Raw genomic sequence first — 24,995 nt, 5'->3', positions numbered from 1 at the left:
CATTTTTTCACTAAAATATAATGTCATAAAAAGTTTGGCAGACTGGGAGGCATTTTTGACGTTGATTTTGGAGTACTCAGCATCGAGGGGAAAAAAGTATTTTATGATTGAATTGTGAAATATCAAGTATTTTGCAATGTAAAGTAAAGTAAGTAATGTAAGCCTTTATTGAAATCGTATCCCACTTGGGATCTTGATCATTAAGTACAATAAAGGTTTTGCGAAAAACATCAATGAAAGAGTATATATAATATATATATAAAATATAAATATCTATACATGAGGTCAACATATTAAAGGTTTATAAATAGTTTACTTTGTCTTTTTCATTTTGTCTTGTCTGAGTTTAAAACATGTATGTATTTTCCCAATTCACATAGTGATGCTTTATCTGTCCTTGAAAAGATGCTTACAAGGTCTTGTGTGCCTCTGAATGCATTTTTACAAATGTTTAGTTTACTGAAAAAATCATGTCTAATGTCTGTGTATCCTTTGCAATGAAAAAGAAAATGTATCTCATCTTCTACTTGTGTGTTTTGGCAAATTGGGCATGCTCTGTCTATGACATCAAGGTTTCTATATCTACCTGTTTCTATGTGTAGTATGTGTGCACTAATGCGTAACTTGGACAGGGCTGATCTGTGATCTGGGTTTTTAATAACATGAAGGTAGCTTTCGAGAGAGAAATCTTTTTTAAACTCTCTGTATGTGCGAAGTTTATTTTTATGGTGCCCTTGTCTGGTATCATCATGAATCAATTCAAATGCACATTTTTCAAATAGCTGTTTAACTTTTACATTGAAATTAGTTTTAAACTGTTTGTCATTTTCTATCTTTACATTCATGGCATCTCCAATATTTACGAGCAGCAACGATTGTTTAATTCCTGACACCCAATTATCTGTATGTGCATTGTCCAGTTGACAACCCAGATCATAAGCCTCACGAGTCAGTGTTGTATCTGCTTTCTTACTTATTTTTAACCAATATTTGACCATTTGTGTTATGCTTGAAACAATTAGAGGATATCTACCCAGTTCCATTAAACATGCTATGTTGGATGCTTTATTATTTAATGTGCAACTTTTCAATTGTGTTTGTTAAGTTTGTGAGTATGGTTTTTGCATTTGTGCATATGTCCGCAGTCCATACTTCTGTACAGTATAGCAGAATAGGTTTTATCATGGCATCAAACATTTGTAAATGGACCTTAATTGGAATATTTGACTCTGCAAAGAGTATCTGTCTCAATTTAAAACATGCCTTCATAGCTCTGTTTTTCAAATCAATTTGTGCTCTGTTTAGTTTTCCTGTAATATTTAACTTTATGCCAAGGTAAGTATATGTTGACACATTTTCCAACTCATTACCATGTATAGTAAATTTAAATTTGTTGAAAATTTTCCCCGATTTGTTGAAAACCATGATTTTTGATTTGAGAATGTTTATGCCTAAATGCCATTTTTCACAATAATGCCCTATTGAATTTATAGCATTCTTTAGCCCCGTAGGTGTCTCAGATAGTAGAAGTAAGTCATCGGCATAAAGTAGACATGATAAAGTACTCCGTAATAAAGTTGGTGGGTCATTGGTGACACAATTAAGCGAATCTTTTATGTCATTAATGTATAGGTTAAAAAGCAGTGGGCTTAAGCCGTCACCTTGCCTTATTCCTCTCTCCATGGGAAACTGTTCAGTGAGTCCCTCTTTCACCCTAATGCAACCCTTCGAATTTAAATAAATTGACTTAATGATGTTATAAAATTTCCCTGTGATACCATACTTTATTAGTTTGTGTAGAAGCCCCACATGCCAAATTGAATCAAAGGCTTTCTGAAAGTCTATGAAACAGCCAAAAATATATTTCCCCTTACTCAGATACTTTGTAAGTAATTGTTTTAAAACAAATATATGATCACATGTACTAAACTCTGGCATAAAGCCAATTTGTTCCCTAATAATAAGGTTTTCATTTTTAATATGAGTAATTAGTCTTTGTTTTAGAACTGAAGTAAAAAGTTTACTAATTGTACTTAGCAATGTTATCCGTCTGTACTTTCTCGGGTCATTTTTGTCTCCTTTTTTATATATCGGTATAATAATGCCTGTATTCCATGCATCAGGAAAGTGACCGCTAGCTAAGATTATGTTGAAAAGAGTTTTGATTTGTTTAATTAATACATGTCTACTTGCTTTTATCATTTCATTTGTTATGTTATCCATACCTGGGGCTTTCCTGTTCTTTAAAGTACTGATGGCTTTTTGAATTTCTAATTCAGAGATGGGTTTGTCCAAAGCTGAGATCTGTGTGAATTCCCAGCCTCTGTTGATCTATCATGACATTCTCATCTATTAATGGCAAATCTACCTTTGTATTAAGTGCTTTAAAATGACTGTACCACCTTTCTTTTTCAATTGGTGTGTGTTCACTGCTATTATTTTGTGAATCTGATTTCAACTCATTAATCAGCTCCCAGTACTTATTTGGGTTTGATTTCCCCAAGCTGTCTAATTTGTTTAAAATCTGACTTTTAAATTCTCTTCTCTTTGTTTTAACTAGACGTTTATATTGTTTCTTTAAATTGTAGCAAGAGCTTCGTAATTCAGTATTATATGGGTCTCTGCTCAACTTAGTTGATAATTTGTAAACATCATTTTTTAAATTACCAAGATCATTGGTATACCATTTTGGTTTCCTAGAGGTGCTTAACTTCTTGCCCTTTTGTTCCTTTTTTTTCCTTATAATGCGTTTATGGAGACTAGCTCCTGCTGTTTGTAGGAATATGTTTGATAACATTGCACAAGCTGTATTAACTGACTGTATTGTGGCATCAAAATTTGTTTTGTTAAAATTATTAATGAGTGATGCAATGTGTGGATTATGTAATGCTTCATAAAAGTAATACCTAGAGTCGCTGTCCCATACAAAAGTAAAATCATTGCTATGTCTATCTTGATTAATTTTTATATTAGTATCTACATTATTTAAGTAGGCGTTAGTTTGTAACTGAAATTCAGTTTGGCAATGATCTGATATAGAAATGTTAAGTGGGTGAACCTTAAAAAATAGAATTTTGCTAAATAAGTTAGTACTGACGATACTATAGTCCACAGTACTGCTGCCATGCCTTTGGTGACAGGTGAATTTTCCAATACTGTCTCCAATACATCTCCCATTAAGAATTACCATATCGGTGGCCATGCACAGATCTAAAAGTTGGTCACCATAATAATTTTTCATTGAAATATCCTGTGAATTTCGTTTTTTGAATGCAATGTCTGCATTTGACAAATGATAGTCGTCTTGTTCATAAATTGCAACCTCCTGTATATTCTTAGTACGTGCATTGAAATCTCCAGTGAGAATAATTGCCCCCTTTTTTGAAAATTTTGCAATATCTTTTTCCAACAGCTGAAACTGGTTTGACTCTTTCCAGCTAAAAATACTTGACCCTTGTGGACTAAAATATAGGGTACAAATAAAGATATCATCATCTAAGTTAAAAAAGTTACTATCTAAACGAACCCAAATAAAATCTTCAGAACTACTTTCCATCTGTGTAATACCAGCACTAAAAATATCTCTAAAATAAAATGCAACTCCTCCAGAGGGTGAGCGTGCCTTTCTATGTTGTTTGGTTCTAGCCGAATGAAAATAACTATATTTTGAAATATTAATATTTGAGTCCACTCTTGTTTTTGTCTCTACTAGACTTAAAAAATCAAACCCTTCTAAACTACTTAAAAAACTGCTATCTCTAACTTTCTGTTCTAAATTTCCATAAATATTCCATGTAGTAAATTTCAGTGTACTTCTCGCTATTGAGGAACACACCATGTCAAGAGTTCAAAAGTAGTGACAGTGAAGTTAAGTATTGTGACATAAAGATACCTGATTCAAGGTCCTCACATATCTAAAGGACGGATGTCAATGATGTATTCAATTGTTGATAAAGTTCAATATGTTCATCAAAAACTCCCTCACGAGGTGCTTTCCTTTATCGTTATTGCTGTTGCTGTTGTGATTGTTGTTTGCATTATATTTGTAATTCCAGGAGCCATTAGTGTTATACTCTCTCCCTTGATTAGTGTATTTCTTTGGAATGTGCTCTTCTCCAATCCTTGGATTTGGCTGCTTGTTACCCATCTGTGTCAGAATAACTTTGTAGATGCTTCTCTTCATGTTTGCCACTAGGAAAGCAGTGCCTTTGTAATTTGGATGTACTTCATCTTCAAACAACTCCAATGTATATTATGTGATGCTATGGAGTGTAAATATAGTCTACCGTACATAGCATAGCATCGCCAGGCATACTACGCATATCAAGAAAATCATGGACAGACACTGCATGACTCACCCTGTAATAGTCCAGATACTTGAAAGTCATCGGTACCAGATCAACATCAGTAGAATTCCAATGACTATCATTGCTGCAATAAAATGTGTAAAAACTAGAATCACCACTGATCCCTCTGTCTTGGGTTCAACGTCTTCAAGTTCATCCACCTCACCCTTCGGCTTATTCTCATAATGTACGTCGGGGACATCTGACAGGTCAGAGTAAACCGCCTCTCTGCTTACTCTCTCTTCTTCGACTTCTGCATTGCCTGATAGTACAACATATCAGTGATCATTTCAAGCAACAGTTTTTGATCAGAACTGAATGAATGATTAATTATTGAGTGCTTCCCTCAGGCTATACATCGTTGATTCTTAAAAATTTTGTATATAGCACCAGAGACATGATGTTGAATTACGGTTTTTTTCCCTCTGATTTTCTTGACAGGAAATTCAGGAACTCTGAGTAAAGTCTTGTAATATGTTTGTAAATCAACAAGTTTCTCCGAAAAGTTTAGGAAACCTTGAACTTCAAAGTCCCTATATCTGATGAACAAACACTGCACATTGTTAATGACAAATTTGTCCACTGTATGATCAATGATTCAGCACAAAGATACACAGACATGCAGCCCTCACTTACTGAGTGTTAAAAGTTACGCACGCATGCTGAATACATTTAAGAAGTTCAACTCACGCGCATCTGCCAATGAGTTTCAGTGTACTCATGGTCCCATGGAATACAGTACTTTTAGTGTTCACACCATTTGCTCCATCGGTAGCATCTGTTGGGTCATAGAAATAGACACTTTTGTATAATAATTAAAGAACGGTTTAAAGTTTCCCTGAGGAAAGTTTAAGCAAGTCTTTAAATTTTGATGTGCATACTACCTTTACCCCAATAGGTTTGCAACCTGGCTTTCCCACGTGATGGAAAGCGCCCTCTTGAGGTTGCAGAACACCTGAATCTTTTTCCATAGTACCAGTAAGCCTGAACCTAAACCTTGCTGCAGTTAACACTTGAGCACTGATTTTCATCAATAGAAAAGGTTGTTTTCCGAAAAAAGGAGTTGCAACATCAGATGATTTTCCTGACAGATGGTGTAACATTGTATTGTGATTGCTTTCGCATGTATGATTGAAATGATGGAATGAATGATATACCTGGAGACAGTGTCCTCAATTCTACCATTTAAGGTGAAGGACTAAGATCTAAATACTGAAACTGCATCCTAAAAAACAAAATTACTTTCTAAGTTACCTTTTGAAATACCGTATTTTCTAAATATTCATTTATGCTTTCAGAAATCTACAATTTCAAAGGAATCTGTTAGCACAACTTACATGTAATTGGCTATTTATAAAAATTAATTACAGCATCAATTCATTCCATGGATCATTACCTCATATGCCAGCGGTGGCCTTGGGTGTTTCCAGTTCTCCACGATTTCTCCCTCTTCCAGGGATATGGGTCTCCTCCTCCATGGATGCCTTAGGGACAGACTCTCCAGACAACACTGAAGGATTTCTGTCTTCAGAGATCTCACTGACTAAATCTTCAGCATACTATACAGAGAGTGGTGCAAGTTATCATAGAAACAGATAAAAAAGTTTATTTCTAATTGATGGAAATTGTTGAGCAAAAAATGTATTTCGGTTCACAATATCAGGATGACAACTTTATACTTTGTACAAATATTCTGACGAAACTTTCCAAGAAATATATTTATGAGAACTTGTATCCTCTGGCCAGCTTTGCATAGAATATACAGTTTAAAGTATAACATTAAGAACATTGAATTTCATACACTGAAAAACATTAGAACACGTGATAGTGAACTCAACTCATTGAAAGTGCAGTGGTGTTCATTGAAATTTATTGTGTACAGGAGACAAAGACATCATGTTTTGTTGCCGATGTTGTATCTGCATAAACGTAACAAACATACATTTTGGGCAGGGGAACCCACCGAATATCTTGTAGATACCATGGGACAGTAAGGTTGAGACACTGTCCCTCTGTGGTTGAGATAGTTAAAGGTTATCTGAAGCTTGGAGCTAAAGCTCAGTACAATAGTGAGCGTGCCGATACGCCCAAGATTCGCTGAAGCTGGTCCTTGCATACATTTGTTGAACCTTAGCCTTTATCTCGTTCCAAGCTTATGCAGTAAACCTTGGGCCGAACTTTATGGATAAGCTTTTAATCATCTTCGTTTCTACTACTGACAGTACTGTAGCTTTGGGCAGTGTTGCCCTTATATTTAAAAGTAGTTAGGTAATTTAAGAAAGTAGACGGGTGAACTGTGTGGGAGCGAAACGACCGAACCCCGAGTGAGTGTAGCGAATGAGGGGGAGAGCGCGAGACGGGGTGTTCCCCCCTCTTGCAAGGCGAAAAATGAAATTTTGGAGTGGAAATGGTGTTCTCTTGTGGCATCTGAGGTGACATTTGACTAATTCATTGAATATTTAGCTGAGACTGAAACAGTACTTTTGTTGTGTGTCTTAGACTTGGCTCATATTCAATTCAATCAGAAAAGAGTTAATCAACTTAGGGACCACGTCAAAAGATGGATGTCGGATAAAAACTTAATTCTTTAAGTTTTGTCCCACTCATTGAAACTTAATTGTTGAATATTTATCAGATGTTCCCATTAATTCCAATCATACTTAAAACACAATCAGGATGGAAAACTGAAAATAACGTAACGACATTAAGCTTATACTAATGAAAAACACATTTACTTTTGTTAAAAAAACTTATCGGTAAGATAATTCACTGTAATATAAACACATGCATCGATATAAAAATGTCTATGTCAGACAACTATAAGAAAAAGAAGTTTTCCAGTTGCAATTACGGCAATGTAAGGAGAAAAAATATGTAATTACATCATCATTTTATAAAAATTCTCAACCAAATCAAACTACAATGTCGTTTTTGTCGGATGAAAAACTTTTTTAAGAGTTTAGATTTTATCGGACATCGATCATTTTACGTGGTCCTTTAGTAACATACGCTATCGATGAACCTTATTTTCTAAAACTGTCACGCGATAAAAGGAAATATCCTGATATATAAAGTGCGTATACACGCAGACACGTATAGCCAGGTAGACGAGGTGTCAGAGACGGTCGGAAACACAACTGCCTGTGACTCTGTACAACGATCGGCAACATACATTCCTAGCCTGTGACCCTGGATTCTAGTACGTAAAAATAATCAATGAAAATAAAATACCCATTCAAATATACAGTTGGTTCTAAAAAAATTTTCAATCCTATCTCATTTTTTGTACATCTTGAAAATGCGTCGGTAGTAGCTAGTACTGCTCCGAGAATTAAACTTGATTTATTGAGAAGATTTTCATACTCGTTATAGTGTTACCCAGTGTATTAAACTCGGTGGACTTACCAAGTCTTTGTCGTACTGGGTGGTCCGCAGAAGGCTTTACGTAAGGACGTCTGCTCTCTTCAGCGGTGTATATCGTTCTGCTGTTGGTGAGGGGAAATGCGTAATGTACATGCGAGGCTTGGCATTCCATGAATACAACGGCGGCGCAGCACCTGTGCAGGAGGGCGCCGCCAACGGCCGAAAGCCCGCATTTCACTACACTCTCCCCTCTTTTATTTTCTGCAGGAATGGGTATTCTAGGGATCTAAAAAACTGAGAGGTTAATTTTACAAGGCAGCCAGCTAGCAATGTTACTGGCTAACCTTGACACTTAAAATAGCTGCCAGCTAGCAATGTTACTGGCAGTAATTAAACCATCCCTAGTGATAAATTCGCCTTGTATTGCTAACTGTTGCCTTAAGGAGGCGCACCAAATCAGTACCCCTTGTCTTGGCAACAGCTACGGCAACATCCCCTATTAAGGCTGGGGTGCTGATGGTAGTGCCCCCGAGATACGGAGAATCGGTTTCTATCAATAACCGATCACTGGGCACTTCTTTCAATGCTCTTCGTTGCCATTGGTCAAAATTGGCCGTTACGATGGAAAATCCGAAGTAGCAGTTTTTGAAAGCCTTTGTCCACCGCCTTACTGTGTTGATGGTACCTGTAAAGTTGTGGATGTGAATACGTTGCCGTGGCGAACACCATTCCTTTACCATTTGGAGGGCTTGACAATGGACATCTGACCCATAGTGATCCCCATGGGGCCCCCTAATGTGCAGGATTAAGGGCTTCTCTGACACACACATAGCGAGTGCACGAGCCAGGACCCTTTCTTGGACGCTCCAGAACTTTGCTGGCTCTGTTCGGTCCAGGCCCACTTCTCCCAGGGCTGAAACTTGTGATGATGGAGACATACTGCTTTGAGGTCTTAAATACTTGCTCATCAGCGCTAGGGGCTTTCTTAGGGTGTATCCCTACTGCAATTTTCACCCCCTAGGTCGCTCCAAGTTTGATGGAAAATGCCCTGGGTCACAATAAACTTCTACGCCCCCAATGACTTTCACTGGGAATTCTGCCTTAGGGCCACCTGGCCATTCGGTCAATTCCCATGCTGTGGAAGGGCAGTTTTGACCACGAAGTTTATTCAGCACTCGGTCAATGTGGAAGTGAGAATCAGCTGCTTCTAAGAGCTGGTGGTAATGTTGACCATTTGAACTGACGCCTGTCTCACTGGTTCAACAGGTTGGTCAGTTTGCTGGTCTGTTTCAGCAGCTAATTCTACCTGATCTCCCCAGGTCATGCCTTCCCTATTGTCCATGTCAGTTACATCAAATTGCAAATCCCCCTCTTGGGTTGGACTGTTAACAATTTGCACGTCCCCCTTTTGGGTTGGACTGTTACCCTCCATATTAATTTGTACGTCCCCCTCATGGGTTGGACTGTTAACCGCTACTGTGAGTGAGTCCCCCATCAGGGCTGGACTACACTCTCCTTCCTCCATTGGTTCTTGTTCTGCCAATGTGTCCCCCATTTGGGCTGGACTACAAAGGTTGACTGGAGCTTTATACTCACCCACTGATGACTCTTCTGGTGGGCCCTCCAGGACTGGCATTTCTTCGGTTGGGTGTTCTTCTCTGGCCTCCGCCCCTTTGGCGTCTACCTGTCGAAATTCAGCCCGTTGTTCTTCTGTTAACCGGCCGAGAAGGATGACGAGGATCCTCCAGTGCATCAACACGGCCGGTGAATTGGGCGGATGTAGCTGGAATTTCGACGGTGTAGCCCATCCATTGGCCTGGCACAGTTTCTTCATCATGAGGCAGTTGGCCTTGGACAGCACAGAGGTCTGAGGGATTTTCTCATACAGTGCTTCCTGACGTGCTGGAGTAGGTCGAGGATGGTCTTCTCTGGTCCAAGGATCCAGCCCACTATTTTGAGCAGGGCATTGGTTACTTCAACTGCCTTCATGATACGGGGGTTCTCCTGTAGGCTCGGATGGATATGAGCCCTAAGCAATGACGCTTTAGCTTTCTTGACTCTTTACCACACCCAGGAACTGGACATACACAGGTACGCTTGGCTGGGTGTGGTTGCTGACAGGAGACCTTTGATGTTGGTAGTTGCCCCCGCTGATCCTGTCCAAACCAATTTACCACGCGCCTCGTCCGCTTTCCTCCACGCTGGATAGTCACCTCCAGAGTACTGTCCTCGTACTTCCTCTTAGTCTTCTTGGAGGGTTCCTCCATTACAGAGGATTTCCCTCTACCCTTCCTGGGTTGCCCTTGACGGCTAGCTTTTTCCCCAGGTCGAGTTGCTGATGCAGATGTTGTTGCAGCTGCAGGTCTGATGTTATGACGCTGCCTTTCTTCGGAAGTACGAGCCAGGGGTGCAGATGGCTTCGCCCGTTCGCCGTCCTTAGCTGGGGGTTGATCCCTCCTTCTACGTTGGGGCGAAGCTGGTCTTGATGGTGAGACTCCCCTGGATGTTGATGATATTCCTCTGGAGGGAGAGTCCTTCTTTGTGCCGTGATGTTCTGATGACTCGATGACCTCCCCCGACGATCGATGTATGTGCTTGACAACTGTCAAGCCGGGTTGGGTCTTCAAGCGGACATCACGGCTAGACTCATGCGTGGAAGAGCTTGGTGGATGAGCTCTATGCCTTTTCGGGATCCTGTTCTTCTTTGGATCCCGATGGAGAAGATGCCGATACAACCACTCTTCAGGGAAGACGACGTCCGCTTCTCGCCGGGTGTCCTCCACCCAGCGCCAGTGGTTTCGCTGAACAGCCAGCTGGTATTGGCGGATCAGCATCCTCTCCTTTCGGTGGTAAGGGACGTTGGCCATACCGATCCCGTACACTAACCTCTTGGGCGGCAGGAGGATCCGGTCCTGGTCGGCTTCCTCCACCTCAGCCCAAGATAGGTTACGGGTCTCACCCCCACGATGTCGCCGGGAGTGCTCCATTGTTTCTGTGAAAAGAGAAGTAATTCGGAGTGCATGTTAGTTACACCTTAACGTTTTGCCAATTTGTGTGCATGCCGGGTGTTCTTACCTGCAGTTTTGACATGTAAAGATGTCATGTGTCTTTACATCCTTTGGTGTAACATTCACACATGCTCCGTGGAACCATTCATAGCAAAAGTCACAGGTAGGGTGTGAGCGTAGCAATGATGATTCCTGGACCTTTCCAAGGCGAACAAAGTTTGCGACACTTCCCTTTGGCGGATCCTGCGTCCAGCAGATAGATAGGATCACCAGCTTCATAGGAGTGCATTTTCACCCGAAGGTCGTAATCTCTTTTCATCAGTTATTGTGTTGTAGAAATGTTGGACAGGCCACCTGGATCCCAAGGCCAGTCCCTCTCGTCTCTCATTGTCCCTTTTTCGGCCACCCCTGTAACTGGAGTACTGTATCCTGTTGGTCTTTGTATCTTTGGTACTCCAGTTCCGTTTAGCCCACTTACCAGCTGAGCTTTAGGGTTCCTACCTTTAGGACTGCCAGTTGGTAATCGGACAACATCATCCACAACAACCTCTGGTACAGGCTTGTTATCTGTTAAGGTGACATTAACCTCTGGCTCCTTTGCCAATGGAACATGTGGGTTTAGTTGTTCGTCATTCAATATGTCACTTACCTCCATGGCATGTTCGGTGTTGTCCCTTGTGTCCGTTGCGTTGATAACAACCTTTTCTGTAGGTTTGTTATCTGCTTCAATAGTTTGGATGTCCTCTTGCTCTTTGGAATTCGCCTCTGCCAGTGAAGCTTCCGAAATTTGATGTTGAACATTTGTTGTTGCTTCCTTGGCTTGCTCGGTTTCATCCCTTGCATCAGAGCTTGGAGGTACTTCAGTGGTCGGTCTGTCTTTATTACCTGGTGTCACCCCTGTAGAGGTTGGTGACACACTTTTCTCACAGACTTTTTCCAGCTCACTAGGTGGTGTTGTTTCGGTGAAACTCTTTTCTTCCTTAGAAGCATTGAGGCCCTTGGTATCGCTATGGGCCAAACTCAGGCCTCCGGGTTTGACCCTTTGGTGTTTAACGGCTTGGACAATGTTTTCTTCTCAGGTGCTTCTGCCCTCTTTGGACTTTGGTGTGGGCAGTCCCTTTTGAAATGTCCAAATTCTCCGCAACCATAGCAGCAGCGATTTCTTGGAGATGGTGATCGGCTTCTAGGAGCTTGTTTTTGACTTACCACCTTTGTGAGTTCTGCTAATTGGGACGTTACAGTCTGTAGTGTCGCACTCATAGCAGACATCTGGGTTTCCATGCGTGACATCCTCCCCTCCATTGCACTTGTTCCATCTATCTTACTAGCTTGGAACTTCATGCGTTGTTCTGGAGGTGACCTCCTTCGTTCTTGGTCATATCGGGATGTTGACCGCACTTCATAAATGTCCCTCGTCCGGTCTGGCTCTGGACTAACAAACCGCACTTCTCTTCTGCTGGTTCTGGCACCAAATATTTCCCGGTGGTTATATTGGTACCATTTAATACTATCCAAGGCTGTCTCGATGCTCGCAGGTCTTTGGTTGGCTACCGACTCACCTGCTTCACGATCGTTACATCCTTGACAGAACTTCATTACAGCCTGTTGCTCCAAGGTAGCGTCACTGTAATCCCGGAAGGCACGTGCTGCAAGAGAATATACTCTACCTGCCCATTCTTCTAAAGTTTCGTCAGGATGTTGTTTTGACTGGGCGAATTGAAGTTGGGTCGATTCCGGAAGATCTCGTGAACCGAATCGCTTCTCCATCTTCTTTATCAACTCATGGTAACTGATCTCCTGATTACGCTCGGTGACCATGGTGTAATAATCACTTGCCTTGCCATCCAGACACCAGCACAGATAATTTTTGCAGTCACTGAAGGACAGGTCTTGCGTCTCAGCAAACTTGGTGAACTTCAGCTGAAACGCCCGCCAATTACCAGACCCATCATATACCAAAGTCTTGGGCACTGATACGGGGATAGATGGTCGATATTGATCTGTCCTTCTACGACGCTGGTAGTATGCTGGCTCCGTTGGTACTTCTGTCTCATAGCCCCCATAATACTCTCCAGTAGTTGGAGGATATCGGTCGGGTGTCGGCTGATGAGACATTGGAAACTCCCGATGGTCTGGTGGATAATCACCGAAATCTGACCTCTCTTGCCATCTCCGACTTGCGTAACGTTCACGCCAACTCTCCCTCTCGGAAGGTCTGGTACCTACCTGTGGAAGTTCCCGCCATGAACGTCTTCGGGTAGCTTCATGATGTTGGGTCAGTTTATCTACCCTATCCATCCACTCTTCCATGCTGTCTTTCATACTCCCTCGGATTCACTGTCCAATTCCCCCTGAGTAGGTGGGATTATGGCATGTGGTGAAGATTGGTGTTTCCGTTTAGTTTCGAAAACAGCCATCTCCATAAATTTATCTGAAGGGGTGAACTTCGGTATGGAGCAGACCATTTCATATGTGATCTTACCGTATTTCTGACGCAATTTGTCTATCTTCTTTGCAATCTTTCTTCCAACACCAGGTAAGTATTCCAGGTCTTCAACGGTGCAGGTGTTTAGATCAATCTTCATGATTGCGCCAGATGCAATATTTAACTCCAGAATATAAAGTTACAGATCAGTACTCTATTTCAACACAATAATATGCGTAATGCCAACAATAATTGCCTGGCAATGATTTGTGTTGTTTTATTAAAATTACACACCAGTATTCTATTTCAACAGAAACAAAAATATGCGTAATGCCAACAATAATTGCCTGGCAAAAGCTTGTGTTGTTCTATCGTTGAACTGGTGCTAATAATAAAAACGTTTATTACCCGCAGTACAGTACAGAGTAATAAAGAAAGATGATTTAAAATACTCAAATATTACCCGAAATGGAATACAGGGCAATATATAGATTATAGTAATTGGCACTGTAAAATACACTTACTCGCAATTAAATACAGAGTAATGATAATGTAATACAGTCGGAGTGTTACTAAAATTTCCCACAATATGTCAGCAAAATGTTACGTGACTTTGCAGAGAAATTGACGTAAAGTGCTTTCTTTATTCAATAAAATGTACAATAGCTAGGTCGGAACACAACAAAAATTCAGTTCCTAAAAAAAACGACCTTTTAAAAAATGTCTGGAAACTCGAAAATAAAAAAGGTGTTTTACAACAAAAACGGGAAACTAGGCACAAAAATACAAAAAAAACGATGTCTCGAAAGAATGGAAACGAGACACGAAAATACAGACTGTACGAAAATACAAAAAAAAAGATGTCTCAAAAGAATGGAAACGAGACACCAAAATACAGACTGTACGAAAATACAAAAAACGATGTCTCGAAAGAATGGAAACGAGACACCAAAAAGGGAAAAATAAATGTCCCTTAAAATGACCAAAGAACTGTGCGTCACCGGTCTTTAATTGATGTTTCGTGAGCACAGAATGAAAAAAGAACTTGAGATGTTAATGTTCCCCTATTACGCTATTTTTTGCACCACTGAATGGTAGAATTCCGAAACTGGTGGTGAATATTTCGTTGACCGCACAAAAATGCGCAGTGCAAACGTGGTGCGCGTAATTCGCTATTGTCAGCAAGAAAAAGGTGCGAGGAAATCTGGCTGCCACCACAGAAATACCACACAAAAATTTCCCGCCAACAATTTATTTCACCCAAAAATGAGCGAATGTGAACTTACACCCAGATGAAGAAACTTACTTAAAACAGTTACAGCAACATTGCCTTCCCCTGTTCCGTCGCAAGCTTTACTGCAACACCTGGAAGCTTGTTCTTGATTTTCTCTTAGCCGCCACTAGCTTCTAAGTCTCTCACCGAAGAAACTGTGCTACAGCTAATTTATTTGGGGCAAGTGTTGATAATCAAAAAAGCACTTGGGCGTCCTAACTCTACTCGTAAAACTTTCCAAGCACTTTGGCGTATTCTACCTACTCGTATACTCGTACTTTCAATTATGAATACGCCACGTAACTCTACTCGTATCACTTTCAAGTGGAAGGCCACGTCACGAGTTTTTCCGTGAGGTACTCCGACTTCTACTTAGAGAAATAAAACTCTAAGTTTTCTCGCCTTTTTCCACAAAGGTTCGGAAAAGTCGCAGCGCCAATTATAGTGTTACCCAGTGTATTAAACTCGGTGGACTTACCAAGTCTTTGTCGTACTGGGTGGTCCGCAGAAGGCTTTACGTAAGGACGTCTGCTCTCTTCAGCGGTGTATATCGTTCTGCTGTTGGTGAGGGGAAATGCGTAATGTACATGCGAGGCTTGGCATTCCATGAATACAACGGCGGCGCAGCACCTGTGCAGGAGGGCGCCGCCAACGGCCGAAAGCCCGCATTTCACTACATCGTAGTAAACGTTGGCAGCAAGCACGGCGGCGGAAAACTAGCCCTGCGTACGATGCTGTGTGTTCCGCTACAGCTATTATCGCCCCGCTCACCCATGGGCTTCATGGCACAATAAAGTGAATTTAGCAGTACGCCCTCAGCGACCAAATTTGCGTTATACATTCGTTTTATCCCGTGAACCCTGACTTCCGTCGAGAAGGAAGATTCCGGAACGCAGACGTCTTTCCTAAAGAAACCCAAAATAAAGTTAGCATAATAATCTCTTCTTTAGTCAGTACGTAAACACGATCCTTGCTTGAGTACATCCGCACAAGCATGCATTTGCCCACGTACGTCTCTGCCGGGGTCGATCGATTACATCCGAGCTGAAATGACGTAATTTAAACCACAAAACTGAACGCACACCGCCGCCGCCGCACGCGACGGGCACGCGACGGACCAGCAGACGATCTCTGGTTACTAGGGCCAAGACGCGTTTGTACACTGTATGTATTAGGATGGGTATGCAACCGCTCATGAGTTCCCAGGACGTGCGTTACCAAAAAGGGGGGACAGGGGGGACACTTTTTTCCACGGCAGTCACCGTCACCAAAAGGTTAGTAAAACTCCATTTTTTAATTTAACAAATGTTTTGAACACTGTAAGCTAAAACAAGGAAAAAAAATTGAAAAAGATTAAAAATTCGATGGCACTCATTTGCATATACATTTACGTCATCACAAGAGCAAGACTACTAAACATGATTCACCTTTAGTTTTTTATTGTCTTGTTTATGTACAGTTAGGATATACCTTGTGCATTTTTAGGCTTAAAAAAATCATAGTGTAACACTTGCAGTTCATGCATAAAGTCTTCTTATGTACAGTCATTTTTAATTATCAAGGAAAAAAAATTGTAACTGATCCTGATTTTTTTTGGCAGTGAAACCAAGGACTGATTTTTTTTCCTTCCAACATACTTGGAATACCAAATAATTTTATTATAAAGGACTCAAAACTCTTAGAACAGGCTATAGGCAAGCACAATATTTTGAGGCTTTTATAAATTTGGTAATGCAAAACCACTGAACCACTATTGAAGCAAAGTAATAGTTTAAACATTTAGTTTGAAGGAAAACCTAAAGAACAGTTTTAACAATATCTAGTTTAAAGGGACAAAGTCACTCATTTTTGACATTATTTTAGTTCAGTTTCTCTTGAAACATCATTTATTCCATTCTTTGACTGAAATATGCCCAATCACCAGATGATACAAGTAAACTCTCACCCTGTACATGGTTATAACACATGAATTCTTCTATGATACATTTTTTTATTACAAACCAAAAATTAAATGATGGAAGAAATCATGCATTATGTCAATGTACAGGGTTGAGCTGTGACAACCAGTGATTGAGCCCATTTCACTGTTCTGAACAAGAAAAGCAATATTTAAAAATCAACTAAAACTTGGAAATGAGCAACTTTGTCTCTTTAATTTCAAGAAAATGTACTGTAAAATTCTATATCAGATAAGGGAGGGAGAAGGGGTGGATCTGAGGAACAGGTTATTTTTTCCTAATGGAAATTTTTAATACAGCTTCCATATGTTGGTGTGAGTGTTTGTGGAGACAAAAAATATTGCTATGACAAATTACATGTATTGACTTTATTTTCATCTCAGATTTCATCGAACATTTGCAGTAGTGTCAGGTAAAATGGTCACAGTATCAGAGGCATACAACGTCTACTGCTGCAGCCATAATCATGACATCACAAAAGATCAGTTTGGCAGGTGCATAATGTCTACCTTCCCACAAGTGCAAAGGATACAAAGAAGATTTGATGGTTCACGACGGTATCCTGTTTTGTTCATAAAACAATTTTGAGCGAGTCCTTGTCACATGGCATAATGACAATTTGATGAACATACACAGGACATATTGAGGATGTACAAGCGATAAAACTGATAGTATTGTCATTTCCCTAAATTGTCGATTTTTGGATTCTTTACTGTATCAAATGTGTAATTTTAAAATCTGGGGGTCACTGTGCTCTGTTGTGAGAGACAAGACCATGAATTTTTCACCAATGCCTTTTCTATGGGTGAAATCTTCCAATGCCATTTATCTCCACATTAACCATTGTGACCATTTAATATCATTATATCACTATTATGTTTCTTTTGACTTAGCAATGTGCAAATTTTCATGAAAATGGCAATAGGAACTGCTTTTCAAGCAATTCTCAATGTAAACCTATGGGAAAGGATAAATTCCACCCGTATAATGCTTGTACATGCTTAACTGATCTTTTTTTCTGTTTTTGTTGCAAACATACTGAATTAATGGTGTCCAACGCAAATACGAATGACTGAATTCTGTAGCTACCAGTCTATACATTACACTAGGTCACAAGAAGACAATCAGTTTGATTACATTCATAACAATTTTTGTCAGGCTATATGCAATTGAAAATTATTTATCAAACAGAGAAAATCAATTATTTAAATACTCATTTTTGTGAAGCTTCACAGGCAGTAAAATCTCCAGACAATTGCATAGAGCGAATATTATGCCACTTGTGTTGACAGGATGAAAGAGAATGTAAAATTAAACAATTATGACATGAGATGAATATTTCAGGAAATCAAAGAAACAGTTAAGTAAAAACTTGTACATTGTGTTCATTGTCAGTTCCAGAACCAGACATAGAAATCTGACATTCACGGAGGCCATGTTATGAATAACAGGAACAGAAAAATCCTATTTCCTTACATGTTATATCAGTGTTAAAATATATCAATAAATGATGTAGCAAGGAATTGTCTGTATAACCATTATTTGCAGTTATCTTGATAACGTGAACTCTCTAATGGCATAAAGGTATAACACACACATGTGCAGTATTCGAGTTGTAGATAATCTGTGAAACATGTTTAACATTAAGAGTATTGAAAAAATTCAAACAAAAAAGTCATAAAAGCAAGAGTCAAACCCTAGTAACAATCAATTTGTTCAACTTAACCCAGTCTTGGGTTGTTCTTTTGAAAATACAGGCTTATTAAAGGTACAAAAGTTCTACATTTTTTGTTTTTCATGGTATTGTGATGATTTTCATTTGAATCAAAATACATTTTCATGGTGATTAGCTCACCAAAGGTCCACAAGGTGTAATTTTGGCAAAGTCTAGATTCTAACATGTTTTTGAATCTGAATTAAGTTTTGGTCCCAAAAAATACCCTTTACAATACCTTAAAATATGTACAGTGAAGTATTCCCGTCTAATGCTAAATTTTGCTAGGTGAGTTGAGCTGACCCAGCTAATGACTGCACATCTCACTAAACTTGCAACATGAACTCCTTCTCAAGTAAAGCAATTAAAAGATTTTCCCCAAGATTGTCTTTATTTAAAATGAAGGATTTATGTTTATAAAAGTGTCAGTGCAGTGCAGTGCAGTGCAGGTGAAGGAATTTCATAGAGCATGAATTCTCCTATAGCACCATTTTTGTTGTGAACCAAAAGCTGGATGGAACCAATCATGAATTTTCTCTATGTACATGGTGCAAGGTTCAGCTGTGTCGGAGATTTTGCCCATATTAGTGTGCAGAAGTTATGCTAAATTTTGCTTGGTGTCAATTATCTGTTCTAGCTAATGACTGCAAATTTCAATATCAACTCTGTATACTACTTTTTAAGTAGAGCATAACATCTTTCAAGATTTTCTTCATCAAAAATGAAACAATAATTTGTTTACATTATCTCTCAGGTCACTGTGCAGGAATTGTGTAAACAAAGTTCACAGCTGGCCACCTGGTTAAATATTACCGGTAGCGGTAACTATTGTTTTAACAGCATGTACATGTAAATAGTAATTTTAAATTTTACTTGGTAAAATGAGAATACCCGAAGGACCTCCCCCTAAAATGAAAGTTATTAGATTAACTCTTAAATTAACATATTTTGTAAAGCAAAATTTAACCAACAATGGAAAAATTTCTACAAAATACATGATGAATTTCAAGGTGGCCTAGTCATTTTAAAGGTGGCCTAGTCATAGCCGCACTATGACATTGACAATACTATATGATGATCTAATTATCGTAAAATGTGTGTAAATAAATCACATAGCTTGTGCCTTTCAATGGACACTATACATGTATATAGCTGCTTCACTTACCTACAGATTGCTGAATACAGATCAATTTTACTACATGTCTACAACAGACTTTGATAATGTTTGTAACAGTGTGCCTTCTATGTTAATAAAACCTGGTGATCCATATATAACACACAATAGTATTACTGTTGAATAGAAAATTCTCTACTTCTTAAATTGATACAAAAACTCACAATTCATACACGTTAAAGGGTAAAACTGGTATACATCAGAAAGTTGTACAGTTACCTTACTTATATCACATACTGTTACCTCAATCTGTCACTTAGAGAAAGTGATGAAATCACATCGAATGGTGAGGGAAGACTCAGAGACCTTGATTCACAACCCTGTAAAGGGATATTTGGAGAATCGTGTACTGCTATACAATTGAGAAATGATGCAATATGCAAGGCTGAAAAACACGACATAGACGACTGTCACATACACTCAAAAAGTTGTTGCAGTATGGTCCAAAATTTCTCGAACAGATGCGAGGCTTGCAGAACACTGTACAGCTGTCTGAAGTCTGCACGGAATAGGAGACGTTTCAACTGCGAGACAGATGCATCTGGCCAACCAACAACATCCAGTGTCCGGTGGACCTACATGACCAGAAAACAGTTGATGCAGGCATTGAAGGAGAAAAACCAGCTGATAGAAAATGGACAGACCAAATACTATGCAACGTGTGTTGACAGGATGAAAGAAAATATAAAAATCCAGAAGCTTAGATACAATGGAAACCCTAACGAATAAGGTTACCCGGCATTCAAAAAAGTGCGCGGCTACAATACCAAAGGGAAAATGACAAATCGACACTGTACAGCAGTCAGCAGAACCATGCCATCGCATGAGACTGTTCATCACCAAACTAATCGAAGTTGAAAAATGCGATAAAAATGACTGAAAAACCTAATCCACCTACCAGAAACTTGATAAATAACAACGGTACATTATCTAATAGACTAACAATAAATCTACTTAGCTGTATATTCCGAGTACCGGACGAAAACGGTAGACGATCCGACACCCCTGTGCTGTGTGTCACGCTGCAACCATGCCACATACTGATAAAGTCGCGCGAAATTGAACGACGCCGTTCTTCGGGGCAAAATTTGATGACGTTTTGCGGTTAATTTTGCGACAGTCCGATTTACCGTAAAACGAAGTTTGGTAACGCACGTACCGAGAAAAAGTGACACACATTATTTCACCATTCTCTCGAATGTTCGCCTAACTAGTGAAAAATAAACAGCTGCACGTTAGTTTTCTTTGTGTTATAAAACGTAAACTGTGATTGGGGTGGCGTATTTCGAGGTCTATATAGGCTATATGGGGGAAGGCTGAAAATGTGTTTCATACCCTGGTATATCTAAAGCCTTCTCACTCGCTTACGTGAGATAAGTCGAACGAACGCGCGCGCGCGCGCGACCATAGTTACACCTAAAGACGAAACGTACACTTCAGTCTCAGATCTTCGTTGAACGAACGCGCGCGCGTCCATAGTTACACCTAAAGACGAAACGTACACTTCAGATGGTCGTTGAGGGCGTCGCATATGCCATCTTTTGCTTTTATTGTTCCAGGACGCCCGTGCATGACACTGACAGTTGTTGCACACTGAACGATTTCCGGTTTTCAAACTGCTGTATCTCAAAAAGTATTAGGTCTAATTCAATAGAATTTTCGATGAAAAAAATTCCAATTCAACTGCTCGTTCTACCATGGTTTTGTTTTTGAAAATAAAGAAAAAAATATCGTGTCATTTTAGCGCTCAAATCAAGCATTATTTTTCGCCATACAGCGTGCCGTACTGCGGCACGCACATTTCTCAGGCCACTACTTCCTATGTTAGAATGGAATGGCTCGTTACAGTATGTTGTTCAGCGCCTTAACGGCGTTTTGTAGGTAGGTTTTCGCTAAAATGCAGGGACAATTTTCAGTGATCGGAGTTAGTATACCAAACAGCAATTGTTATATTAAATTTGTGGAAAGTTTGAAGCATTTTCATGGCCGTTTTTTATGTAATCTTTCATTTACATTCTTGTTGTCATTTCCGAACCGCGCCATGCACAGCGCGGCCATATTATGCAGGCCAAGTGAAAACCCAGAAGTGTTTTGTGATAGTGAATCGACTTTTCGAGCAAAATTTTGGTCAATTTTACTTTTTATAGTCATTCTATCACTAAAATATAAACCCGTACACCAAAAACTGTGTGTTAAGGTCAGTTCTGAGTAGTTTCAAAATCTGTGCGTTCGGAATTTACCGTGAATTTTGCCGTACGTACGTATTTCGTTGAACAGCCCATAATAACTGCCAACGCTACAATCAGCTATTTTCAAACGTTAACCCTGGTAGTTTTGCGAACATTAAACTGTGTTCATTTTTCATCTGTTGATGTTACACAACATAAGGTGCCATCTATGTACATCTATGTAAGGTGCCATCTATGCTCTCTTGCCATCTATACTCCACTTTTATTAACATAAAAAAATATCGTTTTCCCAATGTTAAAGAAATTGCAAAAGGATATAAAATGTTTGATTTCATTGCAGAACCCACTGCACACACCTAAGCTTACCAGTTTCCAGATTGGATCTCAATGTACGAACTTCACAGGGTGTACAGTGCATGGGTAGGCCTAGTGGCCCGGGTCCCGTAGCTATACTGGCGATTGGTTGATCCGTGATATTTTTGTTTGAACTCACACTCTGAATTTTGGTAGTTATTGTGTTGTCAGTCATGTTTTCATTGTTTTTTGTTTTTTTTATTTGTCTCTGTAATGTACTTATACTTTAATATATTTCAGATCCATTTCTAACATTTTTTTCTTGCAAAACGCCCGAAGTGAAAGGCATTGTTTCTAGTTTGTAATCTTGATTATTGAAAGCTGTACTCCAAGCATCCATTTACCAAAGTCGCTGACTGGCAGAATTTGTCAATGATTCCGTTAACTCACAACAGTAATCGTCTTTATTCACTGTCCCTCTGGTATATTAAAAATATGTCAGAGCAGCTTTTACAATGAAGCTCCGTATCAGAAATTCAGTTCAGAACCTATCATATATAGGTAGCAATCGAGTATAGATGACAACAAAGTATAGACAGCAAAAGAGTATAGATAGCAGTGGAGTATAAATGGCATGTACACATGCCCTCTATACTCCTGCCATCTATACTCCGTACAACCATTTCTACCGGCCATACACTATACTTGCCCTTGATTTGTCGAGTCATTGTCAAACTTATTTTCAATATACATGTAAATCCTCGTGAAATATAATGAACAAAGAAATAATGTACCAGCCCCAAGAAGTCTCTTCTCAGTTTTTTATTTATTATAAAAAAACACCCTCATTGAAGTTTTCATTGTTCTGAATCAAAACAGTATATGATTTAAATGAATTGGCCTTAGATCAAATGAATTAAGTTTAGAATACATTGTGTACCTTTCAAAAACCTCTCTCTTGTCATGGCAATGAATAGAAATAGCAACGGAGTAAAGATGGCAATGGAGTATAGATGGCAATGGAGTATAGATGGCAAGTGCACTTGCCATCTATACTCCTGCAATCTATACTCCATCCATTGCCATCTTTACTCCCTGCAACCATTTCTACTGGCCATAGACTATACTAGCCCTTGATTTGTTGAGTCACTGTCAAACATAATGTCTAACATAAATTGAATCTTCAGGCCGTTGAGCAAGGCACTTTACTCCTCAGTGCTCCATTGGGGTAGAGGGTTGTGGGTACCTCATCCTGTAAATGGGCTAGCGCCCGTTGGATGATAGACTAAATAAAAATTAAAACAAAGAAATCTGTTTTACTTGTTATAGAAATAAACCTCAGTGAAGTTTTCATTGTTCTGAATCAAACAGTGAATGATTAAAATCAATCGGCCTAAGAGCAAATGAATTCAGTTCAAAATTCATTGTGTACCTTTCAAAACTTCTTTCTCGTCAAGGTTAAAAAATATAAATATAAATGGAGTATAGATCGATAGCAATTGAGTATAGAAAGCAATTAAGAATAGATAGCAATGGAGTATAGATAGCGATGGAGTATGGATGACAACAAAGTATCAACAGCAATGGAGTATAGATGGTAATGGAGTATAGAAAGCAATTGAGTATTGAAAGCAATTGAGTATAGAAAGCAATTGAGTATAGATAGCAATGGAGTATAGATAATAATGGAGTATAGATAGTGATGGAATATGGATGACAACAAAGTATCAACAGCATTGGAGTATAGATGGCAATGGAGTATAGAAAGCAATTAAGTATAGAAAGCAATTAAGTATAGATAGCGATGGAGTATAGATAGCATTGGAGTATAGATAGCAATGGAGTATAGATAGTGATGGAGTATGGATGACAACAAAGTATCAACAGCATTGGAGTATAGATGGCAATGGAGTATAGAAAGCAATTAAGTATAGAAAGCAATTAAGTATAGATAGCGATGGAGTATAGATAGCATTGGAGTATAGATAGTGATGGAGTATGGATGACAAAGTATCAACAGCAATGGAGTATAGATGGCAATGGAGTATGGATGGCAAGTGCACTTGCCATCTATACTCCTGCCATCTATACTCCACCCATTGCCATCTTTACTCCCTGCAACCATTTCTTCTGGCCATAGACTATACTAGCCCTCGCTTTGTTGAGTCGTTGTCATGGCTCTGCTTGGGCAAGTCAGCCCGTTCATCGTAAATTCAACTTGTAAAAGATGTTTCCTCCCGATTTTCCTGAGCCGTGTCAAGGGCAGAGTATAGATTGAATGCGATATTTTATTTGCATAACAATTGAGTGATGTGCCAGTGTATGTGTCAAAGGTCAAACGGAGTGTAGATGGCAATGAGTATAGATGGCAGAACACCGGCATTAAAAAAAGTGCGCGGCTACAATACCAAAGGGAAAATGACACATCGACACTGTACAGCAGTCAGCAGAACCATGCCATCGCATGAGACTGTTCATCACCAAACTAATCGAAGTTGAAAAATGCGATAAAAATGACTGAAAAACCTAATCCACCTACCAGAAACTTGATAAATAACAACGGTACATTATCTAAAGAACTTTTTCAGTAAAATCAACTTCCCAAACGACAATACTGAAAATCAGCTTATTTCTCTACTAACAAAACAAGAGTTCTCTTTTAATAAACAACTTGCAGATTATATTTTTACTTTATACAAACAAAGAAATACCTAGTTATATTTATTATTAGCTACTATTATTATACTGTAATACTTTATCTTTATTGAAGAAAATTTTAACTTATTTTTGTATCACACTTTTATTGCCACAAATGTGATGTAAATCCTATATTTACAAGCAAGCAATAAAATATTATTATTATTATTATTATAATAGACTAACAATAAATCTACTTAGCTGTATATTCCGAGTACCGGACGAAAACGGTAGACGATCCGACACCCCTGTGCTGTGTGTCACGCTGCAACCATGCCACATACTGATGAAGTCGCGCGAAATTGAACGACGCCGTTCTTCGGGGCAAAATTTGATGACGTTTTGCGGTTAATTTTGCGACAGTCCGATTTACCGTAAAACGAAGTTTGGTAACGCACGTACCGAGAAAAAGTGACACACATTATTTCACCATTCTCTCGAATGTTCGCCTAACTAGTGAAAAATAAACAGCTGCACGTTAGTTTTCTTTGTGTTATAAAACGTAAACTGTGATTGGGGTGGCGTATTTCGAGGTCTATATAGGCTATATGGGG

General features: G+C 39.2%; 1 long non-coding RNA gene across 1 annotated transcript; it reads right to left on the bottom strand.

Moving 5' to 3' along the window:
* Window positions 1-289: 289 nt before the first annotated feature.
* LOC139139379 (uncharacterized) lies at window positions 290-5,894 on the bottom strand. The gene is made up of 3 exons (XR_011553785.1): window positions 5,743-5,894; window positions 5,037-5,124; window positions 290-4,608 (listed from the first exon to the last, which is right to left on the bottom strand). It is a non-coding gene; the product is annotated as an uncharacterized lncRNA (long non-coding RNA).
* Window positions 5,895-24,995: the final 19,101 nt, after the last annotated feature.

The sequence above is a fragment of the Ptychodera flava genome, chromosome 8 (assembly GCF_041260155.1).
Source record: "Ptychodera flava strain L36383 chromosome 8, AS_Pfla_20210202, whole genome shotgun sequence".
Classification (NCBI taxonomy): Eukaryota; Metazoa; Hemichordata; class Enteropneusta; family Ptychoderidae; genus Ptychodera; species Ptychodera flava.
The sequence above is the reverse complement of the archived record's forward strand: the minus strand, read 5'-3'. Positions and strand labels throughout refer to the sequence as shown.